Raw genomic sequence first — 20087 nt, forward strand, 5'->3', positions numbered from 1 at the left:
TGCATAAAATTATGAGGAGCACACATAGGGTAGGCAGGAAGAAACATTTCCTCTTGATCAAGGGATCAATGACCAGGGCCATAGATTTAAGGTAACTAGCAGAACATTTACAGGAGGTATGAGGTAAAACCTTTTCATCCAGAGCATAGAGGGGCTGGAACTTACTCCTGTAAAGATGGCAAAGGAAGGAACCCTCATAACATTTAAGAATTATTTAGATGCGTACTAGTGATTCAAGCTAGTGGCCAAGTGCTGGAAAATGTGATTAGAGTAGTTAGGTGTTTGCTTTTGACGGCCACAGCACAATGAGCCAAAGGACATTTTTCTGTCCTGTAGATCTCTATGACTCTATGATTACTCAAGACTTTTCATCCATGAAACCTTGTGGCTATTGACAGCAGCAGGGTTGTATTCAAAAATAATCAAATAAACAGTAACCTCGTAGCCTGACAGATCACACTCTACCATTACCACCAGAGAATCAAACCTTGGTTAATGAAGCATGTGGAACAGCATGCTAGAAGCAATAACAGGCATAACTAAAAATGAGGTGTCATCCTGGTGAAGCTAAAACATGGTCTACTTGTATTCCAAGCAGCATAAGCAGCATGCGAGATATAGAAATAAGTGATCCCAGAGCCGATAGACCAAATCTAGGCTCGTCAATATTACAACAGACAGTCCTGAATATGATAGACAAACTAAACAACTCACTGGCAGAGATAGCACCACATATATCCCCTGGCCCAATATTGAGTGAGCATAGGACATCAGAGCAAAAGACAAGGCTAACGCACTTAAAACAATCTTCAGCTAGAAATACTAATGGGCAGGCCATCTCTGTGTCCTGAGATCCCCAGCATCACAGTGCCAATCTTCAGCCAATTCAATACACTCCTTGTGTTATGGACCAGACCACACTCCCTCAAAATGTTTTAAGAAAGTAGCCTAGACCCTAACATTTTCTTATTTTGAAAAGTAGATGTGAACTGCATGTTCCAGATGTAATGTGACTGGTCAAACTACTCGATGTTAAGCAAAATGCTATTTATTTAAACACTATTGTTAAAATACAAACAAAAGGAGGAGGAATTTAGAACAACTTAACTGCTGGAAAACTTAACGGAATAATAGATACAGTATCTATTACTAATTAACTGTTCTAATATAGCAACATCCCATAAACACACATCTTGGCAAAAAAGGTAAATTCAGATACAGATCCTTACATGCAGTTCTCCAATCCAGGAGGAAACAACATCAAGAGAGATTTCAGAGAAAGTAGCAGCTGGGAGTCATTTGCTGAAGCTTCCACATCTCCTGAGAGCCCAAACAGCTTTGACTGCTACAGCTAAAAAAATCTAGAAAGTCTGGCCTATGAGAGCTCCCACTCTCCTTCCATTGTTCCAACTGTTTTAAAACAACCTAAAGGCCTCCTAAATTATTTACTTAGCCATTTTCAGTAGCTAGTTTTACCTCTGCCTTTATAAACTCTCTTCAAAAAAAACCCAGGACAAGATAGCCTTTCCAAAGCGACAGCATCGTCACACATGTGATATCAATAAATATCTAAAGATATTGAATACTGCAAAGGTTAGGGGCTTTGGCAATAGATTGATCATAAAACCAAAGATATGTGCTCTTTGACTAATGACACCCCTAGCCAAACTGCTCCAAATTTCAACACTGGAATCTATTCAGAAATGTGAGAAATGGTCCAGGTTCTATCCACAGAAGCAGGCCAAATCCAACCCAGTTATTTACAGCCCTGTAGCTTTCCTCTCAATTATTTGAAAAACAAGCATTGAAAAGCATATTTGACAGTGCTTTCAAGCGGTACTTAATAACAATCTGCTCACTGATGCTCAATTTGGGTTCTATCAGGAATACAACTCCTGACCACAATTCATCTTTGGTTCAAACATAGGCAAAGAGCTGAATTCCAGAGGGGAGAGAGACTGCCCTTGACATCGGGGCAATATTTGACCAAGTTTAGCATCAAGGAGCAAGAGCAAATCTGGAGTTAATGAGAATTTGGGAAAACTCTATGCTGTTTGCAGTCATGCCTGGCACAAAGTAAAACCTTTGCAGGTGATGAAGGTCAGTCATTTCAGCTCCAGGGCATCTTTTCAGAAGTTCCTCTGGGTAGATATTTTCCTAAATCAACCTGTTCAGTGATGCAATAATGCACCTTTAAAGCAAGAGGGTCTTGAAACTAGGTCTCCTGGTTCTGAGGCAGGGACTTTACCACTGTACCACAACAGCCCTTAGTTAACCAGGATCATATCCTGGGCTCAAGCATCTTCAGCTGCTTCGATGATTTTCCTTCCATCATAAGGTCAGATGTTGGGGTATTTGCAATGTTCAGAACAACTCGTGTTTTCCTGGGTACTGAATTAGTCTGTATCCAAATGTAGCTGGACCCGACAACATCCAGGTTTTGGCCCGTGTGTCAGCAAATAATGATCATGTCAAACAAGTATCAAGAAATGACCATCTCCGACAAGAGAGAATCCATCTATTGCCAATTGACATTCAATAGCATTACTCTAACTGAATCCTGGGACATCCTGGGAGTTACCCTTGACCTGAAACTGAACAGGACCAACCACATGAATACTTTCAAGAGCAGGTCAATGTTGAGAATTCTGTGGCAAGTGACTCACCTCCTGATTCCTCAAAGCATGTTTACCAACCACAAGGCACAAGTCAGGGATATGATGGAATACTCTCCACTTGTCTGGATGCAGGTCCAACAACAGTCAAGAAGTTCGACACTATTCAAGACAGAAGCCTGCTGGATTGGCACTCCATATAAAACTTTCAATATTCACTCCCTCCACCACTAACACTGCAGCAACTCACCAAGGCTCCTGCTACAGCACTTTACAAACCGGTGAACTTAAGTTTAGAAGGACCAAGGATAGTAGATGCATAGAAACGTTACCACATGCAATTTCCTTTCCAAGTCACCCACACCACACTGATTGAGAAATATATCACCATTCCTCCACTGTTGCTGTAACTGAATTCTGGAACTCTCTCTCAAGACAGCACTTTGAATGTACCTACTCATTACGGACTGCTGTGGTTCAAGGAGGCACTCAATACCACTTTTAGGGCAATTAGTGATGGGCAGTAAATGTTATCATAGACAGTGATGTGTCACATCCAGAGAATGAAGTAAAAATTATCATTGTATCATATAATGCACATAGTGGTAATCAGTTGCAGTTTATATTTCAACTAAATTAAAGTAATAACAGCTGAAGATGTTCCATTGTTAATTTCAAAAGCTATCAAGGGTGCCTCCAACACTGTAGTCAACATCTGTAGTGACAGCTGAAGCTAGTACCAGGGTGGAATAAAACCGGAATAAAATCCTACATCAAATGAAAATAGCTATAAAGAAACATAATTGTAATTATTCCAGTGCTAGATTCATCATTCCGATAATAGTTAAAAACCACTGAGCTATTACTCATAAAACTTATGGTATTCTTTGAATCTCTCATTTGCTCCCAAATGCTTTACTTTTAACTCTATGGAACAAGTGCAAGGAAGATGTTAAACATGAAGTTCTCACTTTACTCAACAGCTTAAATTCCAACAAAGGTGAAACCTGAATGGCAATTAGAATGTAAAGCAAGCTCATAAATGGAACTAAATATACAAGCAGTTGCGCTCCATGTTTACAAAAAAAAGAGAAGTCATCTCGCAAAAATTATTTATGTAAGCATGATAGTCTCACATGGGTGATTTTTTTTTGAAAAATCATCCATGGGATGTGGATGTCACTGGCTGTTCCAGCATTGATTGCCCATCCCTAATTGCCCAGATGGCAGTTAAAAGTTTCTTCTCTAAAAGGACGGTAGCAACCCAGACTTTTTCTCCCCCCAACAATCAGCAATGACTTCATGGTCATCATTAGACTCTTAATTCCAGATTTTTATTAATTGAAATGCCACCATCTGCCATGTCAGGATTCAAACCCGGGTCCGCAGAACGTTTTCTGGCTGTTTGGATTAGCAGTCAAGCAATAATGCCACTAAACCATCATCTTCCTGGTGTTGTAGTGGCAAGATAATACTTCGTTCCAATCTCAGCTCCCCAGCCTTGTAATGTGAAGGACTTCCTCCTTTTGCTAACTCAACACTACTCCCTATTATATGGCACATTAGTACATGCTAGTACAAAATGAAAATATTATATTGAATAAAAACAAGATCTATTACTTTAAAGTGAGACTAAATTATTTAATGTGATGCTGGTCAGTTCACTTGGATAGACAATTAGCACATGGTTCAGATTAACGGCAAAGTATACATTTGATTTCCATTTTGGCTGAAGTAGATGTAGGACCTGTGTCCTTGCCTTACTCCTGAGAATGGAAGACACTGGCATGTATTGCCAGGAAAATAGGCTCAGGGTGAAGCAGACAGTGAGACAAAGGGACTGCCTTCTTGCATAAGACTCAAGAATAAATCACATTTATGATCTTGTCTCACTTATTACTCATCTTCTAACCTTGTTTTTCTTGAAGATAACACTTGATATTTCCTCTCCACGTGTAGCACGACAGAAAATACACCAATACATATAATATTTGCAATTATATTCATGAGTTGCTTAGCTTGAAAAGCAGTCATCTTCTGTTAGTAAGTTATGTAACGTCCTAATGCACATTGATTTCTGTTTGTCCCCACTGGGTTGGGATTTTACGCTTGTTTTGACATAAGTGTGTGCATACTGCCAATTTGAGGCAGAACTGATGACACTGTCATTGACTAACCATTTAATTCAAAGCTTTTCCCTAAATAATACCATAATACTGCTGACTTCTAATCAATCCACATTACCCATTGTTCTAAGCACTGTTTATAGCTATGTATTGTCTCTGCAATAGAACTATACAACATTTACGCAATGTGTTACTATTGAATCATAAAACAGGCAGATAAAAGATAATTTTTTGTACTATTTCATGCACTATGAATGAATGATACTATCTGGGTATAAGTACATTGCCAATGTGAATTACTCCTGATAATTTTTGGTTCCACTTTTTCCACTATTTCCTAGCTGTCAGCTAACATTTGAGACTATTTTCTGCATTTCAAAAAGAAATTCTAACATTGTATTATATTGCCAGCAATAATCTGTTATCAAAGAACTGTGGATGCTGAAGATCTGAAATGGAAACAAAAATCGATGGAGTGAGGTCTCAACAGATCTGGCAGCATTTGTGGCGAGAAAGCAGAGTTAACATTTTGAGTTCAGTCACCCTCTTCTGAAGAAGGGTCATTGGACACGAAAAATTAACTGTTTTTCTCTCCACAGATTCTGCCAGACCTGCTAAATTTCTCCAGCAATTTGTGCTGATGCTAGACTGATTTTGTTAGAATCACACACAATTGATTCAGGTCATGGATGGTCAGGATTTATGGATAAAAGAGAAGGAACAGCAAGGAATGCAGAAGTGAAGAGATGCAGCTGAGGAGAAAGGGATGAGAAGTGTCCAGGAGGCCATACCCATAATAAGTCTTCAAAGAACAGTTCTTAAAATTCAACTGGTTGTATAAGATATTGGTTCTGAAAGATTTAATGAAATTGCACTCTGTCTTTACCTAATCTGACAGTGTCTCACAGCCTTTATTGGAAAAATGGTTAATCTACATAAGGTCCCAATGAAGATCAATGTGATATACCTGGTTTTGAATCGTAATTGTTAGTTTACAATTAGCTGTAATTAGTTGTAATTATGCCTCAATAATTAATATTAATTATCTAAATGAATTTTATGCCAACAGAATTTAAGCAGCATTGATTTAATGCAAGATTAAACGTTTGAAAGCGGCAAATTGCAAACAGCATTGAGAAGCCATGGATTTAAAACAGCTTTAAAGAAATAAGAATAAGCACATTAAGCAAAAATGGAAAGAGAAATAATACTTCCAAAAATATTCATTGATAAAGATGGATCAAACAGTACACAGGATTCGATATCTTAAAAAGGAGAATTCTTCAACATCTGAAGATGATTAAATTAATAAACTATTGAATTCAATTGGTCTTAGGCCAGATAACAATATAACTTGGCAAAGTATAAGAGAAGCACACATAATTTTGAAGAAGTTCTTCAAGCTTTGATAACTACTTTAATTAAAACAAATAGTATTCTTGAACAAGCAAGATTTAAAGGAAGAGTCCAGCTTTGATGGGAATCCATAAATAATAGTATTAACAATCTCTTTGGATTAGTGGAGAACTGTGCCTATGGAGATCAGAATTCATAAGAGATAGAATTATTGTTGTGACTATTGTATGATGCTATCAGATTTATTATAATCCTTGGAAGATTTAACTTGCGGGAAAGCTCCTCAAATCATGTCTGGTGCAGAAACCATTAAAAAACAATCAGACAGATCTTGAGAAGGGAAAAAGAAGTCCTATCCAAGGAGAACAACAGAACCTATTCACTTTATAAGGTACAAGCAGTCTAAAGATGCACATAACAAGTCAATACAAAGGAAAGCAGCACATACTAAGTGTTAGTGTCAGTGCTGTAGACACATGAAGCCTCATAGAACAGGCAATGCCCGATAGAATTCAAAAGAACGCTACGTATGTAAGGCTATAGGCCACTTTCAGAAGATGTGCTGAAGTAGTGCACAATTTCCGAGTAGCAAAATGCTTACTTTTACAAAGATATTATTCCATTATAGGTAGTATCTGGATTGATGTTAGACCTCAGTTAGAGAAAATATGAGAGGTATTCCTTGGAAAATTTATATATCCAGTTAGTGATTCAACTGCCTCAGATTTCACAGAGATCACTTGTGTCAACAGATATCTTGTTAAATTCAAGTGAGATAGAGGAACAAATGTCGTTATTCTGTCAAATAAGAAACTATGGCTGAAGAAACTTAAGTTACGTCCTGAAAAGGTGAAACTATATGGTCCAGGTGGAACAATGCCCAAGATTAGGAATGTGCTACAATTAACACTGCAACATAAATAAGATAGAAGAATTGAAACTCACTCAGAAATAGTAAGAACTGCTGATGCTGGAGTCAGATATAACAAGTGGGGGAGGGGGAAGGGAGCTCTGAAATAAATAGAGAGAGGAGGGGTGGGGCTGGGGAAGGTAGGTGGGACTCTGATAGGTAGGCAGTGGTGGGGATTGGGCAGTGAGGTGAGAGGAGCGGGTAGGTGGGAGAGAAGATGGACAGGTTGCGTCAAGTTGTGTCAGGTCAAGGAGGCAGTGATGAGAGGGAGGATTGATCATGGGACGAGGCTAGGGATGGGGAGATTTTGACACTGGTAAAGTCCACATTTAGGCCATTGGGTTGTAGGCTCCCAAGGTGGAATATGAGGTGCTGCTCCTCCAGTTTCCAGGTGGCGTCATTGTGACACTGGATGTGGCCCAGGATGGACATGTCGCCCAGGGAGTGGGAGGAGTAGTTGAAATGGTTCGTGACTGGAAGGTGTTGTTGTTTGTCGCGAACAGAGCACAGGTGCTCTACAAAGCCTCTGCTTTGTCTCACCGATGTAGAGGAGGCCACATCGGGAGCAGCCGATGCAATAGACCACATTGACGGATGTGCAGGTGAACCTCTGTCTAATGTGAAAGGTTTGTTTGGTGCCTAGGATGGAGGTGAGGGGGGAGGTGTAGGGGCAGGTGTAGCACTTCCTGCAGTTGCAGGGAAAGGTGCCGGGGGTGGTGGGGCTAGTGAGGAGTGTGGAGCAGATGAGGGAGTCGTGAAAAACGTGGTCCTTATGGAAGGCAGATAGGGATGGGGAGGGAAATATCTCTTTGGATCTGGGTCAGCCTGCAGGTGGCGGAAGTGGCGGAGAATGACGCATTGAATCCGGAGGTTGATGGGGTGATACGTGAGGACAAGGGGTTTCTATCTTTGTTTTAGTTGCGGGGAGGCGATGTGAGGGCAGAGGTGCGGGAAACACAAGTGTTGCGGTCGAGACCATTTTCGACCACTGAAAGGGGGAGGTTGCGGTCCTTGAAATATGAGGACATCTGGGATGTTTGGGAGTGAAACGCCCCATCTTGGGACCAGACACGGTGGAGGCGGAGGAATTGGGAGTAGAGGATAGCATTCTTGCAGAAAGATGGGTGAGAGGAAAATCTTTATATGGTTCTTCATCAACACGCCTCACTTTTGAGTCAGCATGTCATGGCCTCAGTATTCTTGCAGTAGAGAAGGGGTTAAATTAGTACCAGTAAGAATCAATTGTGATTACCTATGTTGCCATAAAATAATTATTCAGACCACCAACAAGAAGTAAGTTGAGACTCTACAAGAGTGGGAGGGGGCGAATGTATCATCACCAAAGTGCATATCAACCTATTGCCTCTCAAAGCAGAATTGCTAGAGACAGTGATGATAAGCATCAGTCTTCTAGCACGTTAGCTGAAGGTGTGAAAACAAAAGTTGAATAATAGATGTCTGACCTATTCAAAAATTTTAAGTAAAGACCACGGCAGCACAGTGGTTAGCACTGCTACATCACAGCTCCAGGGACCCCACATTTGATTCCAAACTTGGGTGACTGTGTGGAGTTTGCACATTCTTCCCATGTCTCTGTGGGTTTCTTCTGGGTGTTCCAGTTTCCTCCCTCATTCTAAAGATGTTGGGATGGATTGGCCATGCTAAATTATCTGCCAGGGACTATAGACTAAGTGGATTAGCCATGATAAAAATGCAGGGTTACAGGGATAGGGTACAGCGCCAGGTGTAAGTGGGATGCTCTTCAGAGGTTCGGTGCAGAGTCAATAGGCCAAATGGCTTCTTTCCGCACTGTAAGGATTCTATGGTTCGGTCATCTTCCTCTTTACAGATAGTGTGTAAATATTCGATGGAGCAAAATAGGGAGAGTTTCATACCATGAAAGCCATGCCAATGTTCATAGATTCACGACATGGCTGCAAAAAGGAGACATTGCCTAGTTTTAACATTAGTGTATTGCAGAAAGAGCAGAGAGAGTATCTGCTCAGATCAAGAAACAATTGCCTAGTCCAGAAATCCAGGATATTGTAAGGAAGAAAGTATTTGTTGAAACAGTGTTTTCATCTTTCATAATTGATATTTATGATATTAAAACTTGTCCAGGAGATGTTTGGCACTCCCTGAATTAGCAGGGAAAAGTTCACCTACGAAAGGAAATTTAGGATATTAAAGTGTTCTCCTAATAAGGTAATGGACCAATTGCCTGGTCTACTGGGAACAATCATCCACTAAATCATCACAGAAATGAAACTTCTTTCAATAGAGACATGATCTGCAGACTTTCTGAATCAATGTCACCAGTCCTCAAGTCAAAGGCTTACAAAGCAGAATGCATTCTAGAAGACATGAACAATCTCCAGACCATTAACAGTTGTGAACTGAGAGAGTTTGGGAGGGATGGGGGTGGTGATAAACGTAAAAGTAATTATACACAGATATTTTAAGTTAGAAAGGGTAACAATGGAAAAGGTAAAAGTTTGGGAAGTTGATGTATAAGATAACATTTCTGAAACAGTTAACATTAAAGCTACATTAGCTCCAGCCAACTTGATAATGTCATACAGTCTTTGGGTGGGGAATTGGGTAGCCTTGCACGAGGTTCACATGGAAACAGATATGCTATACTTGTCTCCTGATAGTTGTTGTTATGTCTAATGTTAATTGTACTCGGTGCTATCCTTGTGATAAACTATACCTAATGAAAGACAAGTATCTCTTCTTCTTAAGACTCTTTACTGGCCCATCTTCAACCACTCATAATTAGACAGACCCTTGGACTCAGCAGGGAAAGGAGGATTGGTACACCCTCCAGATAAAGCCATTGGTACTTGGTACCTAGAGCCCAACTGGCACAATTCACCCAAGAGCATATGTTCTTATGAATTAGGAAATGAGCTAAGTCACTCTGCTTCATGAGTCTTCTCCATTATTCAACAAGATCATGGCTGATTTGGTTACTACACATTTCCAACTACACTGATAACTTCTTACCCTTTTGCTTACCAAGAGTCTATCCATCTCTGATTTAAAATATGCAAGGATTCAGCTTCCACTGTCCTTTGAGGAAGAGAGTTTCCATGATTCATGAGTTACTGGGAGAGAAAAAACAGAATTCACCTTACTTAGAACAAAGACAAAAAGAACAAAGAAAATTACAGTACAGGAACAGGTCCTTTGGCCCTCCAAGCCTGAGCCAACATGCTGCCTGTCATAACTAAAACTCCCTACCCTTCCAGGGACTGTATCCCTCTATTCCCAATACTTCTGTATTAAATAAGTGATTCCTTCTTTTAAGTCATGACCCCTTGTTCTAAATTCTCCTACAGGATGAAACATCCTTTCCACATCTACCCTGTCAAAACCCAAGGATCTTTTATGTTTCAAAGAGCTGAAAGAACTGTGGATGCTGGAAATCTCAAACAAAAACAGAAGTTGCTGGAAAATCTCAGCAGGTCTGGCAGCAACTGTAGAGAAATCAGAGTTAACATTTTGGGTCCAGTGACCATTCAGAACAACAGTCCTCAAGTCAAAGGTTTACAAGGCAGAATGCATTCTGGAAGACTTGAGAAATCTTGGGGACTATTGGACCCAAAACGTTAACTCTGATTTCTCTCCATAGATTCTGCCAGAGCTGCTGAAATTTTCCAGCAATTACTGTTTTTGTTCTTGTATGTTTCAGTCAAGTCCTCTCTTATTCTTCTAAACTCCAGTGGTTACAAGCCTAACCTGCCCAAGACTTCTATCTGAGTCAACAGCTCATTCCAGATATTAGTGTGGTAGACATTCTCTGAACTTCTTCAATTTATTTATAGTCTTCATTAAATAAGAAAACAAAAACTATACACAGAACTCTGGATGTGGTCTCGAAAATACCCTATACAACAGAAGGATAACCTTCTGACTTTTGTAATCAATTTTGCTGTCAATAAACAGCAACATTTGAAAGAACACGTCTTTTTGTTTTTATTGGGGACTGAGATGAGAAAAGTACTGTTTGAAAAAACAAGGTTTACTGGGGGGTGATTGAATCAGAGATAGTAGGAACTGCAGATGCTGGAGAATCCGAGACAACAAGGTGCAGGGCTGGATGAACACAGCAGGCCAAGCAGCATCATAGGAGCAGAGAGGCTGACGTTTCGGGCCTAGACCCTTCATCAGAAAAGGGGGAGGGGAAGGGGGTTTTGAAATAAATAGGGAGAGAGTGGGAGGCGGATAGAAGAGGTATAGAGGAGAGGATAGGTGGAGAGGAAACAAACAGGTCGAAGAGGCGGGGATGGAGCCAGGAAAGGTGAGTGTAGGTAGGGAGTTAGGAAGGGGATAGGTCAGTCCAGGGAGGACGGACAGGTCAAGGGGGCGGGATGAGGTTGGTCGGTAGGAGATGGAGGTGCGGCTTGAGGTGGGAGGAGGGGATAGGTGGGAGGAAGAACAGGTTAGGGAGGCAGGGACGAGCTGGACTGGTTTTGGGATGCGGTGGGGGGAGGGGAGATTTTGAAACTTGTGAAATCCACATTGATACCATTGGGCTGCAGGGTTCCCAAGCGGAATATGAGTTGCTGTTCCTGCAACCTTCGGGTGGCATCGTTGTGGCACTGCAGGAGGCCCAGGATGGACATGTCGTCTGAGGAATGGGAGGGGGAGTTGAAATGGTTCGCGACTGGGAGGTGCAGTTGTTTGTTGCGAACCGAGCGTAGGTGTTCTGCAAAGCGGTCCCCGAGTCTCCGCTTGGTTTCCCCGATGTAGAGGAAGCCACACCGGGTACAGCGGATGCAGTATACCACATTGGCAGATGTGCAGGTGAACATCTGCTTGATGTGGAAAGTCTTCTTGGGGCCTGGGATGGGGGTGAGGGAGGAGGTATGGGGGCAGGTGTAGCACTTCCTGCGGTTGCAGGGAAAAGTGCCGGGTGTGGTGGAGCTGGAGGGGAGTGTGGAGTGGACAAGGGAGTCACGGAGAGAGTTGTCCCTCCGGAAAGCAGATAAGGGTGCGGAGGGAAAGATGTCTTTGGTGGTGGGGTCGGATTGCAGATGGCGGAAGTGTCGGAGGATGATGCGTTGGATCCGGAGGTTGGTGGGGTGGTACGTGAGGACGAGGGGGATTCTTTTTTGGTTTTTATTGCGTGGACGGGGTGTGAGGGATGAGGTGCGGGAGATGTGGGAGACACGGTTGAGGGCGTTCTCGACCACCGAGGAGGGGAAGTTACGGTCCTTGAAAAACGAGGACAACTGAGATGTACGGGAGTGGAATGCCTCATCCTGGGAGCAGATGCGGCGGAGGCGAAGGAATTGGGAATAGGGGATAGCATTTTTACTGGGGGGTTGCTTCATGCTTTGGAAGCAAGTACCCTGACACTGATTGTAACCATCATTTACTCAGCTGCTTGCTGGAGCAATAGTTAAAGCATGGATGCAGACAAACTGAAACCAAAGGGTTGTGTACAATAAAGCTTTGGTTGGTACAGTAGCTGATTGTCATTAATTACTGGTTGTTAGTCCACAGACCAAAGGCCTTCTACTTGCCTACAACTATATGATTGGTCCTCTCGTAGCTGATCTGCTTAGGGCTGTGAACAAGATAGTGAGAAGTTATTTAGATGTCCTACAGTTGGAAGTTCTCTCTGTTCTCTGTAGTTAAAAAAGATATCAGCAAGCCTGAAGAAAACCAGTTTAATCATTCCTCCAGCAGTTGCTGTAGGTTGTAAATTTTAATTAATAAACCAGAGATCTTTTAAAAGTGAACCAGCTGTCCTGTGCCTCTTGCAAACCAATGGACGTATCTGGAAAGATGCAATGTTCTGATCAGTACAAGAACCATGTCAGCAGACCCTGTGAACGGAGACCACTGAACTGGTTTCCCAATTTTCCCTCCATTCATAACATTCGTGTTTTCTTCCCTGTGTGCACTTGTCGTAGAGAGAGAGAGAGAAGGTGTAAAAGGGAGTTTAAAAGGAGTTTGGACTTTTATTTAGTATAGTTATATGCCAGTGCTTCATTCTGCTTAACAAGAATCAACTTAATTGTCATAAATAGTCTTTACAAAGAACAAAGAAAAATTCAACTCAGGAAAAAGCCCATCAGCACTCCAAGTCTGCACCAACACATTTTGCCCTTCCATATGAAAACCGTCTTCACTTACAGGATCTGTATCCCTCTCTTCCCTTCCTATTCATGTATTCATCCAGGTACTTCTTGAATGTTGCTATTGTGGTTGCTTCTACCACCTCTTTTGGAAACGTGTTCGATGCACTCACCACCCTTTGTGTGAAAAACTTGTCTCACATCTCATTTAAACTTCCCCCTTCATACCTTGAACCTGTGCCCCTAGTGATTGACCCCTTCACCCTGGGAAAAAGCCTTATTTTCCACTCTATCCATGCTGTTCACAATCTTATAAACTTCTATCAGGTTGCCCTTCAACCTCCTGTGTTCCAATAAAGACAAACCCAGTCTATACAATCTTTCTTCATAGCAAAATTCCCCCAAACCAGGCAACATCCTGGTAAACCTTTTCTGTACCCTCTCCAAAGCATCCGTATCCTTCTGGTAGTGTGGTGACCAAAACTGTACGCAATATTCCAAATGTGGCCTAAGTGAAGTTCTATAAAGCTGCAAAATAACTCATTTATCCTTGTACTCATTTCCCCTTCCAATGAAGGCAAGCATGCCATAAGCCTTTGTTACTACTTTATCTACCTGCACTGCCACCTTCAGTGATCTGTGGACCTGCACACCCAAATCCTTCTGAACATCAATACTCCTAAGGGTTCTGCCATTCACTGTACAATTTCCACCTGTACTTGACCTTCCAAAATACATCCTCACATTTGACCGGACTAAACTCCATCTGCCATTTTTCTGCACATGCCTCCAACTGATCTTTATCCTGCTGTATCCTCTGACAATCCTCCTCATTATCCACAACACCACTAATCTTTGTTTCATTCGTAAATTTACTAATTAGACCAGCTTTGTTTTCCTCCAAATCATTTCTGTAGATAACAAACAGCAGAGGTCCCAGCACTGATCCCCGTGGAACACCATGAGTCACAACCCTCCATTCCAAAAAACATCCATCCATCGTTACCCTTTGTCTCCTATGGCTAAGCCAGTTCTGTACTCATTTTGCCAGCTCACCCCTGATACCATATGACTTCACCTTTTGTATCAGTTTGCCATGAGGGACCTTGTCAAAGGCTTTACTGAAGTCCATGTAGACAACATCAACCGCTTTTCCCTCATCAGTCATCTTCGTTACCTCCTCAAAAAACCCAATCAAGTTAGTGAGGCACAACGTTTCCCACACAAAACCATGCTGTCTATCACTAACAAGTCCATTTGCTTCTAAATGCATTTAAATCTTTTCCCTGAGAGTCTTTCCAATTATTTCCCTACCACCGACGTGAGACTCACAGGCCTGTAATTTCCAGGATTATCCCTGTTACCCCTCTTAAACATTGGGACAACATTGACTATTGTCCAGTCTTCTGGGACCTCACCTGTAGCCAAAGAGGTTACAAAGATGCCTGTTAATGCTCCAGCAATTTGTTCTTTTGCCTCCCTCAATATTCTGGGATAGATCCCATCAGGACCTGGAGACATAGCTACACTAATACTTTTTAAGACGTACAACACTTCTTCCTTTTTAATTGCAATTTGGCTTAGAAACTCGACATTCACTTCTCTGAGATCATTCTTCATCAGTTTCTTCTTTTTGGTATGTACCAACACGTAGTATTTGTTGAAGACCTCACCTAACTGTTCTGGCTCCACACAAAGGGGAAGGTGAATTACAACAATATTAGGCAGGAACTGGAGAATGTTGATTGGAGGCGGCTGTTTGAGGATAAATCTACATCAGACATGTGGGAGTATTTCAAACGGCAATTGATAAGAGTTCAGGAGTGGCACATTCCTGCAAGAATAAATGATAGATATGACAAGTTACATGAATTTTGCAAGACCACGGATGTTATGACTTTGGTCAAAAAGGGAAAAAAAAGGCATACGTAAGGTCTAGGAGGATGGGAACTGACAAAGCCTTAAAGTATATAAGGAAAGTAGGAAAAAACTTAAACACGGAATTAGAAGATCTAAAAGGACTCATGAAAAGTCATTAGCAAACAGGATTAAGGAAAATCCCAAAGCAAGACAGTAATCAGGGAAAGGATTGGCCCACTCAAGGACAAAAGAGGGAATCTATGTGTAGAGCCAGAACAGTTAGGTGAGGTTAGGTCTGCTGTTATCCCTATCCACGTGTATCTTAAAACTCACGGTATTATGGTTTTTTGTTAAGTACAGAAAAAGTTCACGATTTCTGTCAACTTTGGCCCAAAAGACAGGCAATTCAGGAATCTTGCTATTTTTTAAGCTATTTAACTTATGAAAACTCAAAAATCAAGCTGGGCTTGATTTTCAGTGAGCTACCCCAGTAAGTCGTGTCACTTTCCAAATTACTAGAGCGTGAGCCTGGACTGTATGTCACTTGTTGTGGCCACAGTTGGAGCCCTAAATCAAGGTTATAAACTGCATCATGGCATTTCAGCTTTGTATCACAAGCCCAGGTGTCACAATGGCACCTCCCAGTTTGTAGCTCATCATTGTGTAACACAGGCCATTGATGCCAGAATGAACATTGTTCAATGGACAGGGTAAAACAGGTCGCTAATGGCAATAGGCTTCATCCCTGTTAATGCTGTCAATTGTAGGGGTTCACTCAGCCTGCAACAACCTGCTGAAACTCCTTTATTTTAAACCTAATTCAAACTTTTATAAAAGCAGAAAATCCACAGCATGTCAATTGCTTGAGGAAACTGTATTGTGGCAAGTTGGGGTTGTGTCATACATTAAAGTCAAATGTCTGAAAAATGAACCAATTAAAGGAGCCTTGAACCAGCCCATTTCTGTTTGCAAATTTAAATATTATAACGAAATTCACCTTAACATTTGCTCTAATTTTGACAACAAATGATTGAGTTTCCTAGGCTTTGGAGACTGGAAAGCTTAAGAGGGATGATGGGAACTGATTCCATAAGGTATAAGTGTCTTTACAGTACTGCTTTATGACCAGCAGGAGTCACCATGCTTCCTACAGGCCTAGCAAGCTACCCAGTAAATCTTCCCTTCCACAGTCTACCTACTTGTCCGCCTGACCACCATCATATACCTGACTAGTATTCACTTTGTCAACAAATGTAGGCCTCCCTTGCCCTTGGATTATCCACCCTGGAATAGAAATTCCTGGATCACCAGACTAAGAGACCTATCCCAATAATTACTGAACTCTTCCCAACAACCCGTAACTAGTGGACTGCCATGCATTTAAGACCTCTGGGTATTGTTAAACTGTTTCATTTGCAATTAAGACCTTGGAACATCATTGAATCCATGCTGCAAGATCTGGAGTCCCTGCTTCTCTGATGCCCACAGCCGCCGATCAACCTCCCTGGTCACCACTGTAACTCATGATTGAGACATTCTGGAACTTCACACAGTTCTCCTTCTTTGTCTGGGAATCCTCGTCCCACAATTCAGCCACCACACCCCACAATCCAAATTCCCAGTCAACAATCTATCTCACTCCCATGAAATTCTTCCCTGCATTTACAGGCTTTAGTTGTTGAATTAGGTCTCCTGCTAAAAAGGCCTCCAGTCAATCAACTTGTGGGGACGTGAGACCAGCTTCAAGTGACCTGATGTTTAATCATGAAAGATATACAGGAAGCCCATATTTCAACATTTCCCAAATGCACCACAGCCCCACCTCTAACCCATCTTAGTTCTATGATAAATCTGATCATATTTTGGCGAAGCTTCTAAAACTAAAATATTAAACTATTTTTCCTCTTCACAGATGGTGAAAAACCGGTTATATATTTTCCACTTCTATCTCAAATTTCCACATTTGCAACTTTATTCTTTTCATCTTTTCTGCTGCTGACTAGTCATTCCATCAGCAGTTAGTTAAACTCATTCAACTTATTTCTCAGATTGTGAATTGCTGTTGTTGAATTGTTGCTGCATTCACAGAAGACATGAAACAGCTTCTGATATTTTTATATAGTTATTGAAAAAGGCCAAAAGAATTTCTAAAGCGTGTAATATTGTCTGCATTTGATCATCGATCATCTGTCACAATGAAACCTACTTAAAGCACTTATATAATCAAAGTACATTGTACAGAAACTAGGAAATTCCATTTTTCAATCGACATGACTTCAGTTCAAAACCAACCAGGACTGAAGAAGGAAAGCTTTCTCTCTGTTGGATGCCTGGATATGTCTCTCATGAAATACATTTGGCACAAGATTAAGTAACTGGGCAGTCTCACTCAAGCAGTTTTAAAAATAATACTGGCGAGATATATGGTGTATTAGAAGATGATTCCAAAATGGCTGTGCCACTGCACTTTAATACACTATTGCTGCATTTTTATTCTATACTATTCTTAGTACACAAGAACAAATAGGAAAAATGTTACACTCCCTGCTGAAATAACATTCACTTTGAAAATGAAAAGGTGTCTCGACCTTTATATGCTACTTTAATGGAATGTATCATTAAATGAAGTACAGAGAGCAGCAATGGTCCCAGCCTAAATTTGAACCCTGTTTTTGTGTTGACCGTACTTTCAAAGCTAATCTTTGGGCTGTAAGGTAGAAACTCATCAAAGCTAACATATTATGACAAGAAAAGTGACCTTTTGCAGCATCTATTTCCAGGTTCCATTCATCCAATATGTTCTGGATGTTAACCAGCAATTGCTTTTTCTACATTTCAGTCTAACCTGAAAAATATTGCCCCAACTATTTCAGGAATATCCAGGAATGCTCTATAATTTTCCAAGGACGAATAATTTTCAGTGGTCATATGTTTTCATGAAAAATCTCTCAGCTCTTTATGCCACAAGCAAGGAAGTCTCAATATGATCCCTAATGGAGAGTTCAGAGATATACGACTGGGGAGATAAAACACTGATGGGGGAATTGCTCTCCTTGAGCCACCTCCCTAAAGCAAGCACCTTTATTCAATTTTACATTAATGCAAACTAAACAAACCTTTAAAGGCCTTGCACTTTTCAATATTAACAATACACCAAAGATTCATAGATGGTTATTTGTGGTCAGGATCCATGCGGAAAAAAATCCTTTCTATGCTTGTGATCCTAGGGGAGGTGGAATCCTTGCTGTAATTCTGAAGCACAGTGAAGATACACATTTGGACAACACACGCATTGCATATAACCCTCATCTGGAAGAGGAGTGTAGTTATTTTAAACCAATCTGATTAGATACTCTGTGGCAGACCGCTGGGGCAGGTAAGACTGAAGCCCAGATTTTCTGGTCCAGATAAAAGATACTACCACAAGTCCCCCAGGGAAAAGAGTGTAAGCTGAAGGATTTCAGGGATGTGATCATGACTATATTCAAGAGGGAAATAAGTCCAAGTGCAGTAACTACTGTGGATTTAACCTGCTATCTGCACAAGGAAGTTAAGAGGGGACAACTTACCTTAAACTTAACGAACCTAGGCACCAATTCCAAATGTGATCTGACATAACTAGGGCATAGCTCTTTTCTCACATTCTCAGTAGCTATAGTTAGAGTAAACGAACAATTCCCTTTACCCCAAACCACATACTTGATCTTCTCTGTGTGGCAAATTCAATAAGAGTGTAAGAAACTACAATGACCTTTCTCAACCTTACCAAAGCCTTTGATTCTCTCAATCTGAAAGCCTTTTGCAGTTCAGAGAAGATGAATTAGACTAATATCTGGAATCAGTTTGTCTTATGAAGAAAGATCAGCAAGTCTAGACTCATCTATTGAAGTTTAGAAGAATGATAAGTGATTTGATTGAAACATATGCGATCTTGAAGAGGTGTGACAGGGTGAGTGTGGAATTGATTTTTCTTCTTGCATGAGAATCAAGAATTATGAGTCACAGTTTAAAAATAAAGAGTCACCCACTGAAGGCAGAGATAAAGTGATTTTATTTTCTCTGAGATATGAGATTTAGAACTTATCCTCAAAAGGTGGTGGAAGCAGAGACTTTAATATTTTTAAAGTAGAGGTGGATAGATACTTGGCAAGTAAGGAGTTGAAAAACCATTGGGGTAAGTATGAATATGGAGTTAAGGTTATAGTCAGATCAGCCATTACCTTGTCAAATGACAGAGCAGGAGCTAAATGGCGACTACTCCTACTCTGAAACCATGTTCATGTGAAGAGTCCTCCTCAACCTTGGCTGCCTTCAAAACATTGTCACCATCCAAAATACACCATAGTAGCATACAAGCCATAAGGCTCAGCAATAGAATCCACCACAGATTCTATCTCAGTTAAAACATGGGTTTAAACAAGATGCCAACTCTCTTCTCAATTTTCCTTTCCACAATACATTACCTTACCTCCAGCAAATTACTCATTGGCATGAAGATAACCTACAGAATAAATGGGGAACTGTTTAGCCAAACAACATTTAATGCAAAACGGGTCCAACCACAGTCATAGAGCTCCAGGATGCTGAAGATGCTTGTATGCACTCACTCAAAAACTGAGCACCATATCATAGCCAACTCCTTTAACGAATTATAGGGGAAAGTAAGCCTTTCTCCAGATACCTGGAAAACTAACATCCTCTTTCAAACAGCTCGGTAAAAAAATGCTTCCCCTGTCAATGATGAGATCCAGAAAATTCTGTACCTTGGGTGCATCATCTCTACAAAGACAGGCATAAACATCAAAAAACATCATCCCCTCCAGTGTGCCAGCTGATTGAGGAAATGAGCATTTGAGGAGGAGGATCTCAAACCTGAGATGAAAGTCATGGCTGAGTAAGGAGCTATCCCCTCTCCCTAAATGATTCATAGGTCTGGAGGCCCATAGAACGCACCTCAAGGCACTGGAGAAGTACAAACAGTGCTGCCTCCACAAGATCCTTCCAATCCAGTAGGAAGATAAGGATTTAACAACAAGCCAATATACGCAATATCAAGCTGCTGTTCACTCAAAACCGCTGAATGCAACATGTCATTTGTGTGCCTGACACCACACTTCCGAAACAACTA

The sequence above is a fragment of the Rhincodon typus genome, chromosome 12 (assembly GCF_021869965.1).
Source record: "Rhincodon typus isolate 14 chromosome 12, sRhiTyp1.1, whole genome shotgun sequence".
In the NCBI taxonomy this organism is placed as follows: Eukaryota; Metazoa; Chordata; class Chondrichthyes; order Orectolobiformes; family Rhincodontidae; genus Rhincodon; species Rhincodon typus.